Genomic DNA, 17271 nt, shown 5'->3' with positions numbered 1-17271 from the left:
AAAAGGGAAAAATGTTGATAACAGTGCATTGAAAAGCTAAATATGTGTATCAATACCTAGAGCAATCCATAAAAAACTACAAAAGCCTATGTATTTCAAAGCAGTATAAATAAATCAAGATGAAATTCCTAAAAATGTTTAAGTAACCCATAAGAAGTTAAAGAGAGAGAGAAAGAGAGATGGAGAGAGAGAGGGGGGAAATGAAACAGAGGAATGGAAGACAGATAAGAGAAAAAGAAAATAAATTTAAAAATGACAGACTTAAGTCTAACATATAAATAATTATGTTAGATATAAATGGTCTAAATATAGTTAGTAAAAGACAGAGATGAACAAAGCAGATTTAAAAAAAAGATCCAATGATATATTGTCTGCAAAAAAGTTGCTTTGAAAACAACATAGGTAGGTTAAAAAGAAGAGGGTAGAAAAAGATTACCATGAACCTTAGTCTTATAAATCCACGAGAATCTACATAAATATCAAATAAAATGAACCTCAGAACAAAGAAAATTCCACAAAAAATGACATTATTTAATATAAAAGAATCTATTTCCCAGAAAGACAAAAGAATTGACAAAAATGCAGTCTCAAATCATATTAAGCAATAATTAAAGAGAATGAAAGAGAAAATAGAAAAATCCAAATTATAGTTGGGCATTTCAACATCTTTTTCTCAGCATGTAATAGAACTGGTAAATGAATATTAGCAAAAATATAAAAGATATAAACAAAAAGCCCAACTAACAAGGCCTAACTGGCATATATAAAACATTCTACCTGCACATCAACTGAAAGAAAAAAATTTAAGCTTTCATAGACATTCATCAATATAGAACATAACCTAGGCCATTAAATAAACCTTACTAAACAAAAAATAATCAGAATCATACAAAGTATATTCCCTATCCATCACGGAATTAAACAACCCAATAATGAACAACAGAAAATCTCCAAACATTTGAAAATTAAACAGAGAACTTCTAAATAATCCATAGGTCAGAGGTCTCAGGATTTTTAAAGTATATTGAATTATGTAAAAATGCAAATGCAAAATGTTAAAATGTGTGGTATGCAGATACAGTAATTTACTTTTTGTAAATTTTGTGAATACTAAATTCTTAGAAGACAGGAAATCATAATAAATATCTTAGTTCCTACCTCAAGAAACTAGAAAAAGCAGCCGAGCATGGTGGCACAAACCTATAATCCCAGTGCTTAGGAGGTTGAGGCAGGAGGATTGCAAGTTCAAAGCCAGCCTCAGCAAAAGAGAGGTACTAAGTAATTCAATGAGACCCTGTCTTTAAATAAAATACAAAATAGCACTGGGGATGTGACTCAGTGGTTGAGTGTCCCTGAGTTCAATCCCTAGTACCCCTAAAAATAAAAAAGAAACTAGAAAAAGCAGAGAAAATTAAATCCAAGGCAAGCAGAAGGAAGGAAATTAGGTCAGAAATCAGTGAAATTGAAAACAGGACCAATAGAGAATATTAATAAAATGACCACAACAACAACAACAAAACTATTTCTTTATAAAATTCACACACCTCTAGCATCATTAACAAAAACAAAAAGAGGAATGAAGCGCCAATAGAAGAGGTGAAATGGGATCATACTACAGATCTTCCATCATGGAAAGAATAGTAAGAATATGATGAACAAACTTGCACTTGTAAGTTCAATAACAGAAGAAATGGGTCAAGGCTTTGAAAAACACAATTTATTGAGACTCAACCAAGATGAAATAGTCTGAAAACCCCTATACATTTTTTTTTAATTGAACTTATAATAAAAACTTAAAAAGAAATCTTCAAGTCTGGATGGTCTCTGCACAGAGTTCTGCCATCCACTGAAAGAATTAACAAAAATTTTACAAAACCCTTTCTATATGATAAATAGAAAGACTTCCCAAGTCATTTTATAGGACAATGATTACACATGACTGAAACTGCACAAACAGAAAACTTCAGACCATAATCTCTCGTTAACTTAGATCCAAAATTCCTCAACACAAGTATTAACAAATCCAGTCCCACAAGGTATAAAAAATATATCATAGCCAAATGAGGCTTATTTCAGTTCTGATGATTCACTCAATATTTAAATACCAATCAATATAATTCACCATACAACAGGCTAAAGAAGAAAAAAATATATGATCACATCAATTGACAGAGAAAAGACATTTGAGAAAACCTGACCCCCTATTCGTGATTTTAAAACAATTGAAAAATCTTTTGGCAAACCAGTAATATAGGAAAATTTCCAAAACTTGATTATTTAAAAAAAATTTTTTCCCAAATACCTAGAGCCTACCTTATATTTGGAGAGAGATTAAATATTTTCTAAGATGGAGAATATATTTAATATAACACTAAAAGTTAAAGTCAATATAATAATGGGAGAAAAACTAATGAAAAATGCAGATTGGAAATGTTGAAAACATATTGTCTGTGTTTGCAAATTGACCCTGTTGACTACACTGGAAAAACTCAAGGAATCAACCAAAAAAACCTCATCAAACTAACAACTAAATTCAACAAAGTTGAATACAAGATCAATACAGGACTACTAATTACACTTCTTTATACAGTCATCCCCTGGTAAATATGTTAACTAGTTCATTCTCTATTTTTACCTTTATGTCTACTTCAATTTCTATCAAAATCACAGCATAGATTTTGGTAGAAACATAAGTTTATTTTAAAATTTATATGGAAAGGCATTCATCCACGAATATAGGAAACCTGAAGAAAAATAAAATGGGAGAAATCACTCTACCTAATAATAAGGCTAACTATAATTTACTAAGCCACTTTGATATTTATATAGGAATAGACACAGATATTAATAAAACTGGTTGGGAAAACCCAAAAGTAGTTCTACAAAAATACATCCAACAGATCTCTGACAATGATACAAAACCATTTCAGTGGAGACAGGATTGACCTGTCAACAAATATTGCTGTGGGAAGTGAATTTGCATAATCTAAAAAATGAACCTTGATCTACACTTCACATCCTGTATAAAAATCAACTGAAAATACACCGAAGTTAAATGTAAAAATAGAATACCTTTGTTAGTAAAATGTTTTAGACTCAACACCGAAAGCATGATTCATAAAGGAATATCTGATAAATTGAATTTCATCAAAAAAACTTTAGTTTAGAAATAGCTTGGTATGAGAATGAAAACAAAAGCTAGTGACTGGGACATAGTGTTTCTCAAGCACATATCTCACAAAGGACTAGTATCTAGAATATATAAAGAACTTTCAAAGCTAGATATTTTTTTAAAAGTGGGCAAAAGTCATAAACAAACATTCACCAAAGTGGGTGTAGAGGTGAATACAGATGTCGGAAGAACCCATGAAAGGTGTTCAACATCATCTGCCATTAAAGAAATTCAAATTAAGACCATAATATACTCTACACATCTATTTGCATCATTAAACTTAAATATAGTCACACAAGCTGGCAAGGATGAAAAGAAACTGAATCACTCATATATTAGTGATAAGAATATAAACTGAAACAAGCATACTGAAAAGCAGTCAATAGCTTTTTATGAAAGTAAGCCTGCCACTATCATATGACCCAGCAATTCCATTGTTGGACATGTATCACAGATAAATGAAAATTAAATTTCACAGAGAAACTTGTACATAAATATTTATAGCAACTTAATTTGTAATAGGAAAAATGTGAAAAAACCTCAGTCCTTACATAAGCATGGATGAATGCTTATGTAAACAGTGGTACATTCCAACAATGAACTACTAATCAGCAATGAAAAAGTGTGAACTATTTACATACATCCAACCTGGATGAATCTCCAGGGCACCGGTTTTGTGAAAAAAGGGTCAATCCCAAAAGATTCCACAATGCATGATCCTGTTTATATTACATGATCAAAATGAAAAAAAATTATAGACATAGATAGTATTTAGTGATTGTCAGGTATGGTGGTGTGGAACTTGGGAGTGGCTATAAAAGGGCAACATGAAAGATCCCTGTCATGGTACAGTTGTTTTATATCTTAACAATATCAAAATCCTGACTATGATATTGTAATATAGTTTTTTCATATGTAATCACTGGCAGAAATTATACTTCTTTATACAGTCATCCCCTGGTAAATATGTTAACATAGGAGCACATAGGATCTATCTGATTTATTTTGTACAACTGCATTCAAATCTAGTTTTCTCAAATAAAGAGTTTGGTTAAAAAGTAACAATTATAAAACAAATCCTAATTAATCTCATATTTTCCTCTAGTTGCAGTAGGGAGTGCACCGTTGTTATCATACTCTCAAATTTCTTTCACCCTTTGACCCATATCTGTCAAGCTGTTAACTCTACTAACTCAGTGAAACCTTTCTAACACTCACAGTAACTTTTATTTGCCAAAATCGAAGACAGGTATCAGTCCTGAATTTTCGGGAGCCTCCACTACATTGGGGGCCACTTGCAATGAAAACTTTCCTGTCTTTGAGAGTTTTGACGTTGCAGTTTATCTCTTTTTCTGGGCAATTCTTTTAGGGTACCTTTTCTTCTTCTTGCCTTTTTAAATCTTCACATTCCACAAGGTTCCAATCTTTTGGCATTGTTTTTCTCAGATTCTATGTGATTCATGAATGACTTCACTTATACCCAGTGACTTCTATTACTATTTCCAGATTGGTGCCTCTCAAATTTGTGTATTTCCCATGAGTCTGATAAGCTGTCTAGTAGACATTTCCCCTGTCTCTCTGCATCTCAGCTGTAGCATGTCTCTCCTGGTCTTATCCTCTTCTTTTTTATATCCCACTTTCCAATGCTCTCTTAAATCCAATCACCCCTAACTCAGAAATTTAGTTTCTACAAGCCGTTACCTGTTAGTCACATCTACCTAAAATCAATCCACATCTTAGGTATGGTTTAACTCCCTGGAACTTCTGGAATCAATACCTGCCTTTCATTTACCACTGCTGCCATTCTTTCAGGTCTCCATGTCTACTGCCTGGGTCATTCCATAGTGTCTTTTAAAAATCACGATAGAATCAATCAGGTTTTCTCAATTTCTTCCTATATGCAACCAATCACTTCACAAAACACAAATTTAATCACATCATACTATTGTCTCAATTCAATGATTTCTCATTGTTTCCAACAAATTTCATTTCTTAAGTCAGTGTTTGAAACTCATTGCAATGTATATCCTGATGTTTTCCCCAATCTCAGCATCTAGCACTATCTCCCATCCTGTGCTTGAGTCCTATGAAGTATCAGTATATCATTTCTATGTTCAAACCTTTATTTGTGGTCTTTCCCTCTCATACATGCATTTCCTTCTTCATTTAGAAATTCCTTTTTAACCTACAGTACAGCTCAGATATCATCTTTCTGAAGAAACTTCCCAGTCTTTTGATGTTCTTCCTCTCTATTTTTAGTACACTGTTGTATTTATTTTCCTAGGTTGAAGTAACAAAGTATATTGTCTCACAGTTCTGGAGACTAGAAATCCATAATCAGTATGTCACCAAGACCTTGCCATCTTTGCTACAGTGGGAATCCTTCCTTCCCCTCCTCATCTCTGGGTATTATAGGAGTCTTTGGTGTTCCTTGGCTCAAAGATGCTTCACTCAACTCTGCTTCCATCGCCCCTTGGACTTCTCCCTTATGTGTGAGAATCTAAAATCCCTTCCTCTTATAAGAATACCAGTTAAATAGGGTTTAGGGTCCACTATAATCCAGCATTCTTCATCTTGATTACATCTGCAAAAACAATGTTTCCAAATAATTCACCTTCATAATTCCTGAGTAGACGTGCATTTTGGGGGAGTACTGTTTATCCCAGTATATCTGCTAGTATATCTTATATGTAATTTATCACAGTTCAATTATTATCCTGTCCCTCTTAAAGTATGAACTAAATAAATGCTGAGTTCCTAAGTGACTAAAGCTACAACAGCTATTCATCATTTCTGTTATTCCCGGATTTTGTCTCATAAATAAGATGTTTGACTGCAAAATAAGGTGTTCCATTGTATTGACACACTGCCACTAAATTGAAGGCCCACTAATCCATGCAAGTGTGAGTCAGAGAAGGAGTGTTATATTCAGGAAATACATTTTTGTTACAAGTCATGGAAGCTTCAGAAATGTGTAATAAAGGAAACAACAATGAAATTTTGAGAGCTCTTCTTTGCTAACACCCAGACCACAGGACCAACTCTTAGCTTCCGTCTCAGAGCACCTCCATTTCTGCCCTCCTCCTTGGGAAATGTTAAATCAGTTTGAAGCAATGCTTCAATCCATTTCTACCCAGGATCGTACTTCTTTACAGGATCTTTGCTTTTCTAGCCCACAGAACCTAGACTGGTTCTCACTCTTCATATCCTCCTTCCACATCTGCCCAGAGCGACTCACAAATGCCTAGCTGCTGTACTGCCCACTGTGTTAGGCCATGATGATGGTCCTCCTGATGATGAATTTTGGTACTGTCCTTTGGCTCCAATGTGATACCCATGCATACAGAAACTTGAGCTGCCATCTTGCCAGACTATAGTCTTTGAGAAGAGTTAAGACCTCAGAGCTTGAATCCCAGAAAACAGCTCTTCACTGACTTCTCTTCTCTAGTAGTTCAGGGCTCACACATGGATAATTTTTAAATCACATCTTTCACACCATGGACCCATGAAGTACTCCTCTATATATGGAGTAGCTGGGTCCACCTGACCTCTAGGAAACTTTTTATTTAGTATAGTATTATAGCAGAAAGTAAAAGTGTAATTGAATCAGGTAACATGTACCCATTCAATACTGAGTTGTTATCACCTTGATGACTGTCTGGCATCATTCATGTTTACACATATGCACACTTTTACATTTTATACATACATAATTTTATCTACTTGAAAGGTTGTAAATATTTTGTGACTTATTTTATGAATTATAGGTAACTATAGCTTATCATGTGAATTTCCCCCAAAATTCACAGAATTTGGTGGAACTGGGGAAGTTTTACCTTAATGATTAGTCTGCCTATGTGTTTGATGCCTTCTTCCTCTTCTCTGCAGATCTCAATTATGTAAACTGAAAACCAAACATGTTATTTGGCAAAATTTGGTTTCCATTTAAACTGTTTCCTCCTATGATTACATATGAATTAATGTTTTATATTACCCACTAAAACATATTGACATAACTTCCAGGTCACCAAGCTGTGCAGTCAGCCTGCTGGTCCCTGCTGATAAGCAGAAGCAGAGCAGAAGAATGGTCAAGTGGTGGCCTGGGCAGGTTGGAGCAGCAGAGGTAAGCAAGGCTGGTGGTACGGCGCCTGCCACAGCACTGGGTTGAACCAGAGCAAGTTACCTGTCACCCCATGAGGCCAGGCCTGCGCACAGTGTGGTGGCCTGTTACATAATCCTGCTCTACACAGTGCCGCCATTCTGGAACCTTAAGCTACAAGATCTGCTAACCACAGCCTGTTGGGAAGCTACAACTGCAGATGAGTGGTGAGACAATGGAAATGGGACAGACCTGAATGGAAGTTTGCACTCAAGAGTTAACCAGTAACATTAGTACTTTTGCAAACCCTAATTAGCATAATTTGGGGGCCAATAGCATTGGTTCTTTTTTCAAACCCAGATTAGCATAAGTTTGAACCAACAGTGTTGGCCCAAGTGTTAAATAAAGTGCTAGACTAATACACTCACATGGATAAGCTGCTATCGGGTCCCTTCTTGCACTGAAAGATTTTTGTTCCTGTTTCTATTCTTCAGTAAATCCCACTCTTAAACTCATTCATCCTCATCTGTGAATTTCATTGTTCGAATTCATGTGACAAAAACCCAGAAAGAAGAAATTGAGGTGAGGGACTGGGGTCTGCTGCAACATTGGAGGGTGTGGCCTGCCATTAAGAGCTGCAACACTTTTGGGCTTAGAGGCCTGCAACTTCTGCAGACCCCACCTGCCAGCAGAAGCAGAGAAACTCTGGTTTCCATATTAGGAAAAATATCAACAGCTAAAAAGTATGAATTTTGGTGGAGTAGGGATATATATGTTTTATATAAAATGCTGATAGTTACTGAAAGATACATAATCATGCAGGTCAATTTGTAGTGAATGTGAGTGTATAGAGAAGAAAAATATTTTCAGGTTTATTACAAGGAAGTTCACAGTGTTTTCACATCTTTATTGAAACATGAAATTAAGCCTAGTTATTAATACTATTATTATTTTTAGGAATATTGTTTGCTATGAATAAAAAATATCTGTGCTTCCTTTTCTGGGATACACGAGATAAGTTATTTTGGGACATTAGAGTGGAATATTTTAATTTTGTTTTTTGATAATTAAAAAAAGAACATGGCACATCAGGGATAAGTGGAAAAGCAGGAGAAAATAAAATTAAAACTTGAAACATTTTGCTGTAGTCCCACCCAAGGTCATGTCTCAGTACAAGTATGTATTAATACCACAGTAGAATAGAAATAAGGTAAGGATATAGGGTGATAAAAACCCACTTAATTTCACAGGGCTTGAACCTTACCAAATTAAATCAGTTTCATTCACTTCAGGAAACTTCTTAATGCTAAATAATAGTTTTAAGAATGTAAAAGGCAAAGAAATTTAACATTTACTCATGCATTTTATATCCCAATCATGAATATAGCTTCTATTATTTTCGAATAGGTAAGAGGTGAAAAAAACAGATAACGAAAGAAATAGCAGTGAAAAAGCCAAGAGATACATTCCTATATCAAAAGAATGACTTTATAAGAAATAAAAAAACCTGAGAATGAGTGAGAAGCAATGAAAAGAGCCTTCATTCTGAACCCCCGCTGAGGCCAAGGTTCTGGATAATCCAATGCTTGTTAGTAAGTGATCAGTGCTGCTGATCTTTAGTTTCATTTTCTTTTTCTTCAGGTTTTATCTAGAACTTAGCCTTTTACTTTATTAACTACTGAGATTCATTAATTACTTAGCCTATTACTGGATATTGGCTGTATAAATACCAACTGACTACATGTTCTCTATAGTTTGCCTTGGCTGCCAAGACTATGAAAACTCTAAGGTATATTTAACTTCATTTTTATCACCATCGAAAATCACTTTTAAAAATGTATTTTGCTCCATTGACATCTGAACTTCAGGTTAGTCTCTTCTGGAAAAAAGCTTTTGGTCTAAGTGAAAATCACAGTGATTGCACATGGAACTAGATACATATCTACTATTATCCAGTGTATTGTGTTAGATGATTTAACCAGTTAAAAAATATATCTGTAACCAAATAGGTGATGGGTACAAGGTCAATTATTGATAAATAATCCATGCTTTTTTAAAATGATGATACAGTAAAATCTTTTTTTTGAAGGCATTTAAAAATAGAAAAGATTCTTATTGTTTGAAATAGAATTAGATTTAAATGCAAAGGTATAGATTAGTCAGTATGGTTGCTACATTATTAAGGTACATTTGGGGCCAAGATTTCAACTACCCTAAAGACACATACATTGTATTTGCATAGCAGGCAGTAGAACTCATCGTTGGACTTTATAAAGTAACTGACATGGGGCAGATGGGATTTTTGTACCTTATGAGTACATTCTTCAAAAGCACTACTTTTAAAAAATTGTGTAGTCATGTATGAAATTTTTAGTTGTTTAGACTAATGAGTAGATCTTGGAGCAGAGTTTTTGAAACTGTAGATTGATTGCAACCTAATTGGGTAAATAAAATCAAGGCAGAAGGCACTAACTAGTACTCTTATCAGTACATAGAGTGTAATGTTATTCCTTTGGGGAAAAAATGACAAAAATAACCAAATCAGTAGCTAAGGTAATCACTGTAAATACACACAAAAAGAAAACAAATGGACACAAAGTGAGTCTTTGAAACAGATATTAACATTTCATAGAAATCTGCTTCAGAGGACATTGTGTAAATAAATGTTACAACATAAAATTTATGTGATTTTGAAAGAAAATAAAGTTTACTAAAATTGACCACAGTGTAGACAAAAAAATTAACAGACCATTATCCATGAAAGAATAATAGGAATGATTAAAGAAATACCTATCAGAAGGATATAGGGAATGGTTTGTTGGAATTCACACTGGCAAAATGCAGAACAATATGAGCAGCAAAATAGTAATGATGGTGATGAATGAAACATTGGGAAAAAATGGATCCATGAGTTCATAGTAATATATATAGGATAGGTATTTGTGTAATGGGGAAGGGGATAATCCTTTTCTGAAGGATAATAACAAATTTAGAAGGATTAAAAGAGTATCAGTTTTGCAATATGTGTAACCAGTTTAAGATAGCATTATTGACAAATAATAAAATCACTAGGTGAAATTGTGTTAGGACCAGAACATTTATATTACCTCAAAATAACCCCCTACAGAACACCTCTTCATTATGGAGAGAAAAGTACACCATGGAAAGATCTGGTACTCATCATCTTGAACAGATGATCAAACTTAACCTCACAATAATGGGACAGACTAACTCCATTTTCTAATAGGAGGTACATGTAGCTGCCTCTGTGGGTTTGGCACAGCTTTTGACCCCAGGTGTCTCAAGGTATATGATGAAGGGTAGGGAGGACAATGAAATATCCAGCTTCCAAGCAAACTTCCTTCAAAGATTGGACTCAGCTTCTATACAATGGAAAAATGAGTTTAAAATGAGAACATAGGATTGATCTAAGAATTAAAAACATGCATGGAACCTGGTAATTTCAAACTCCTCACAGGTATGTCATTTGAGCTACTTTGTAAATTAATGCTTACATGCACTGTAAGTTGACACTGATACCTTGCTTGGCATCTAGATTCAAATGGCACATGTGTTTCCACTCCTTCCAGTCCTCTGTTTAATTTTTTTAAGTTTTCTGTGTCTTCTGGCTGACAAAGAATGGAAGGAGACCCAGTCAAACTGTATTGTTTGGGGAAAGTCTCTGTAATAATGTTTAATTGAAGCATCATACATGGAGCATTTAGTATGCCACCTGACACATAGAAGAAGCTGAAAAAACAATTTTACACCTCTAACAACTGACTGTATCTCTTTTTGCTAATATTTTATCTTACTTCTAAAGAATTATCTTGCATATTTTCATAAGTACTCCAGGAAAAACTGAGTGAATAAAAATGTCTCTTCTTGGGAGAAGTTAGTCATTTTAGAAAGAGAAATTTCTTATTAACACGATGGTGGAATTATCCAACAACAGGATATAAGAATAAATTCATCTTTCTGGCTCTTTTTCTTTCTCTGATGTAGGAATAGTTAAAAAAGAAGAAAATATATAGAAGACCAAAAATAGAAAGGACCGTATGTGTCTTTGCTAGAATAGTCTCCTGTGACTCTATGCAGAGCAGGATGACAATTGCCAGTTGCTCTCTTCTCTGTGTTCCCACAGTACTGTGTACATAACCTTATTACAGCATTTATTTCCTTTGCATTATAATGACCTATTTACTTGTTGGCCTTCACTGGCCTATGAGCTTCCTGAAGGCAGGAAGCCTGTTTTATGCATGGTTTTTGCCAGAACCCAGAGTGATGGCAATAACTCTCCATACAATAGATACCAACTGCCTTTGTTCTTCTCTCTACTTCTCCCCCCAGTTTCTGCCTTTCTTCTTTCTCTGCCTTAGATCTATTTATATCTTCAAGGTCCTAGGAGACCACTGTTATTAAAGATAGATGTCTCTTTAATATGATTTTTTAACTTTTCAATCTTCTATGATTCTATAGAAGAAATTGTTCACAATATGTCTACTTTATATTTACCAAGTTATGCCACCTTTAAACATTTACTACTGCACACAAAGGGTCTCAGTCATTAAAGACTGATGTTCTTTGTCAGGAGGGACAATAAATCATGGCTTTCCAGGTCTGTGATATTTTGTAAGTTGCACACTGGAGCACACAAGCTGTGTTCAATGCTGAGTCATTGAAATTTGATTTTTAATTTTCAAGTAATAATAATGTTCTGAGATTTTCAAATGTTCATGTGAATAATTGAATACTTCTTTGATTGCTTTAGAGAGCTGTCTATGTATCCCTGAAGGGTCAGATGTGCATAACCCTTTAGAGGAATCTCTCTGCCTCTTATGGAGGGATGATTTTGAGAGGCAGAATTATTTGTCAGGACAAAGATACAATGCAAACTTATCTTGTGTGTGCAAGGATTATAATCAAAATGCATTAGTTGAATTGATGTTTCTGTCCCATTTAGTCTCATACAAAATTATGCAGACTTGATTTTCTTTCTTTCAGAGAAGTTAGAAAATGCTAAATTTAAGTCAATTTTCTCTTGAATCTTTTTCAAGTTATTTTTATATATCATTGATTTTTCTTTCTGTTTTAGAGCTAAGACATGGAGAACATATAGATACCCAGCAACCCTTACAAAGGGCTCTGAAAACATTTGCTTTCTAAAACATTTATAGATGCTTTAATAAAAAGAGACATTTGGAAGATTACAATTCTTCTAAAATGCCCTACTTTTTCCTCTGCTGTACCTTAAAATGTCTATCATTTTGAAAGATCAAAGATTGGTGTTCAGAAAGATTTCAGAATAGCATAAAACACACAAATGGAAAGTCCACTTCTATGAAGCAAATGTTTAATTGCTAAAAACTAGATGTTTTAATGAAAATGTTTATAAAAATATTATATATCTGAGTTATACACTTGAAAGCATTATTAATTGCTTATGAAGAGCTAAAGTTCAATTCTTTCATATTTCTGCAAGTCGAACAATTTCTTTCTATGTATAACATAAGCACTGATTTTCATTCTAAGTTCACACTTAGATTAACCTTTTGGACTTTCCCTGTTAAGTGTTTCTAAAAATTCAGAGTGGATGAACCTATATTATGATCACAATATACAGAAAACAGAATGTGCTATAACCTCACAAGTACCACATGTTATATTTAGGGAGAACTCCCAAAATGAAAAAAATTTACATATGTATTTTATAGAAAAGTCAAAAGAAGAATGCAATACTTTATTTTTTTGCATGTGTTTGAAAGTTATTTCTCTATGTATTTAATCATCCTGGGTGACATTTTTTATATTTGCACATATTGATACAAAATTATATACCCCACATACCATACATGATAAACCACATTAATTTGACATATATTGGTGGATGAAGTAATTATTATTAGTCAATTCACTCTACAAAGAAAATATCTACATGTTAAGACAAGAGATTTATAATTGGCAAGAGTACATTATTAAAAGCTTCCTTTAATATTCTTGACCACTAAGTCCCCACCACATGTTGTATATAGAAGGTTAGAATGACACATTCTCCCCAGGAATCTGAAGTCTATATAAAGCAATTTTGCTATAAACAATGCTAATTGTTACACATGCATATGTCCTTCCTATCACAAAGATTTGTGCAGTATCATAAGACTCATACTACCTGGAACTATCATCTTAGTTGCTGGAAATTTAATTTTCATTTAAGGAATCATGCCCAAAGGCCAATATTAGAATGTTCGTGTTTCCTGGTGCACAAAGATTATAGGAGAGGGCTAAGGAATCCGGCACACGTGATGTGGGAAACCAAGTGGACATATGGAATCAGAGCCAATTTTCCCCATCTGTGGACCTCAGATCTCAGTTGTATCAAAATAATCCTAAAGCCTCTGCAAATCTCAAGAAGAACCACACACTGTCCATAGCTGAATAAATAGTGTATATATACACTCATTAGTATAGAAATACTATGTGGTTAACAAAAATCAACTTTTAAAATAATGCTACTGAATTCATAGCATTTCTTAAGTTTTATGAATTTCTAAAAATACATTTAAATTGATGTGAATGTATACAAAAGCTTTGTTATGAAAGAAAAGTCCTCATACACATAAAGATTAGGAAGTCTTGATCTAGGCCTAAATAAAAAATTCCCAGGACCAGTCTTTTAGAAAAAATACGGAATCTAGTGCTAAACAACACAACATAGGCCTACTTGACACTGGTTAAAATACTACTTTCCTTTTTTTTTTTTTTAATTGTCCTCCATCCAGTTGAACTATTGATATTGAAAGGAAGCACATATATTTTGACCTTCACTTGAGTTAAAAATTTTATTAGACCATTTCAAAGCAAAAATCTAATCTCCAGTAACTTGCAGTTCTTTGTGTTAGTAAAGCCAAAAAGACTTGGGGCAGACTAGCAGAAACACCCAATCTTCCTTTCAGTTAAAACTGTTGAGTGAAGACTCTGGCTATCCTGATGGGCAACTACATTGATCAAGTAAATAAAGTTGTGCAACAAAAATCTTAGAGTTTTCAAATCCTAAGAGGTAAGTAAAGTATATGGTAGGGAAACAAGACCCAGTTACATGAGTCCTAAGAGTTTAATAAAAATTTATCCAGGTAATGAGTAATTGGGAAAAACAACATCAAATACCCAATTGAAAATAAATTCTGTTAGTTTAGAATAATCATGGGTTATTTTCAAACCTGTGGTAAAAATATACAACCAACAACATTGTGTCAGTGGTCTTCTAGGAAATGAAAAGAAGAACTCTACACTTGGGACAGTCTAAACTTGAGTTAAGATAACAGTTGCAGGAAATGAATTAGTAAGTGGAATTGATAATTAGTTGAGGAGTAAGAATTGAGAGTATAAGGTGATGGCAGAACATATACCACTCTCAATGAATTTAGAAATATGCTGATCTTCCTCCAGGGCATGTAATGGAAGCTCGAGCATTTTGTTTGAATATTAAAGTAAAGGGTGGAAGATTGAAAATATGTGAGTTAAAAATGCAATATGCAATTTGCTGTAATACATTACATGATGAGAAAAGGATATATCCTTGTGGAACCAGGGAGTGGGTAGCAGGGCAGAGCAAGTGGGTGAAGGGACCCAATAGACCAGGGACAAATGAAGGTTCAGGTGCACAAAGTTGAGGAAAAGGTTAAATCTGATTTGTGTTTGACCTCCTCCAAAATTAAACCCAAAATATCATCTGAAAGTTATAGCAAAACTGTTTTTCATAGAATTATTATTATCATTATTATTTTTGCCATCTGTGGTGAAAAAAGGACTTGGATTATGGGTTAGTCAGATTTCTGTTACTGTAAAAAAATTACCAAAGATAATAAACTTAAAAAGAGGAAAGGTTTATTTTAACTCACAGTTTTAGAAGTTTCAGTCCAAGGTCAGTGTGTCCTGTTGCTTTTATCCTGTGGCAAGTTAGTACAACTTGGCAGGAAGGTGCATGACCGATCAAAGTGATTCATCTCATGGTGAGATGCAAAGGGGAGAAAAAGATACTGGGGGTCCTATTATCTCCTCAAAGTGAATGCCCCCAATGATTGAAGTCCTCCCCTTAAGCTCTACATCTTAAAGGTTTTACTACTTCCCATTGGCACCTAGCCCTTGATAGGTAAGCTTTTGAAGGACATTTAAGATTCAAGGTAAAGAAGAGTCTTATATGGGATAGAATGTCTAATGAACAAATGACCTTTGGCAAGTATTCCAGTTACTCCCTTCCCTGAAGGTCAAGGGATATGTTAATAGCAAGAATAATTAGGAAATCATTTTATTCATTCTTACCTTAATTGAATCTTTGTTCTAACAAGATCAAATTTAAACATGGCCTGTGCTTTTCAAATGAAAATTAAAGTGCATAATACTTGTCTCTAAATATAAACAAAATTTAAAGAAACAGAAATTTGTATTTTGACAGCTATGTTTATAAGAAATTATGCTCTTATTCAAAACACCAAAAGGACATATGTATGCATCTACCAAATTTTATTACATTTGTAAATAGAATTGGAGTTTTTAAAAGAATATAATCTGTAATTAGTGAATAATACAACTAGGAGATGCATGTGTAGAACAAATATCAAGGTGTGATTTGTTAGAGCCTAAGGGTGTTTTTTAACTAAAATCTCTTAACATGGGACACATTTTATCATTATTGTAGTGGATCACTATGGAAATAGGGTTAGCACAATTAAAAATGTACAAGACTTATCTGGAAACTCTTGCCTGAAACACTTGACTGCATCAAGTACTTAAAGCTTAGTGTTAATTTAGGAATATTTTTCATATTTTACAAAGATGTGTTTGATAATGTCAACTAATTAAATTTTCAAGGAATGCTCAGATATATTTGATGTTAAAAACTGCATTTGTTATAAATGGAATCAGTCCACATATGGTCATATCTCAGTCCCCTTCTCCATGTCATTCTATCTCTGGGTCAAAAGAGGTGTTTTCCTTCAAGTTCCTGTGTCACTGCTGTGTCTCTCTGCCTGCTCTAAACCTCGTACATACTGATGAACACAAAATACAGGCATATTTCTCATTATGCAAGCAGACTCCCACATACAAATTCTAAAGGAAAGCACAGAACAGCTGCATTCCACTTTTTTTTTTTGGCATGAATAGGGTCTTTAATATCAATACTGAAATGGAAGTGATTAGTACTATTTACTGAATTTTAAAGCACCTTAGGATGTTCAGCCAGACAGTTTATTTGATTGGCTGAACATGCGGACACCTCATTTTGGGAAAAATATGTTGGCACAGGCAAAGAAACAGTTATCTGGCTGCTTCACAGGCATTTTCAGAGGATTTGAGCTGGTATTTTGGCTTTTAAAATTATACTCTTATAAAGAATAACATGCTCTTTCTAGCATTATGTGGTTGTCTTTACCTAAGCACACTTCTTAACTCTAAAATTAGGAGTATTGAGTATGATTGTTTAGATTTGACTCAGCTTACAAAAAGCTTTTACTTCTGATGCTCTGAGATATCACATCCAGTGTAGAAATTATCCATTTAGGTGGTAGAAAATTGATAAAATATACACTGCATTCTAGTACTCCTATGTAATACAGTGACCTGATTCAATTCTCATGGTAAATGCTTATTGGTAAACTTCTTGCTTTAAGGGATCATATATTCTTTTCATTTCTTTCTTTCTTTTCATAAGACTTGTATTTAGCATTGGTCTGTACAATCACTTACCTGGTTTCTAGCAATCTAAAAAAATAACCCACAAGCCCGTGTTCATAAGAATGCTATCATGAACAACTAATGGTAAGGAAATTGTTTTTAATTCACTAAGCTCAAAGTATGGCCTGTCGTTTATATTTTGAATGTCCCCCAAAGGTCTATGTTTCAAAGACTTTTTCCCCAGTGTGGTACCCTTGGGAAGTGGTAAAATGTTTAAGAGACCAGATCTTGTAGGAAGGTGTTGGGTCATTGGGGACATGATATTGAA

Source organism: Sciurus carolinensis, chromosome 1 (genome assembly GCF_902686445.1).
Source record: "Sciurus carolinensis chromosome 1, mSciCar1.2, whole genome shotgun sequence".
NCBI classification, from domain to species: Eukaryota; Metazoa; Chordata; class Mammalia; order Rodentia; family Sciuridae; genus Sciurus; species Sciurus carolinensis.
This window is presented reverse-complemented; position numbering follows the sequence as displayed.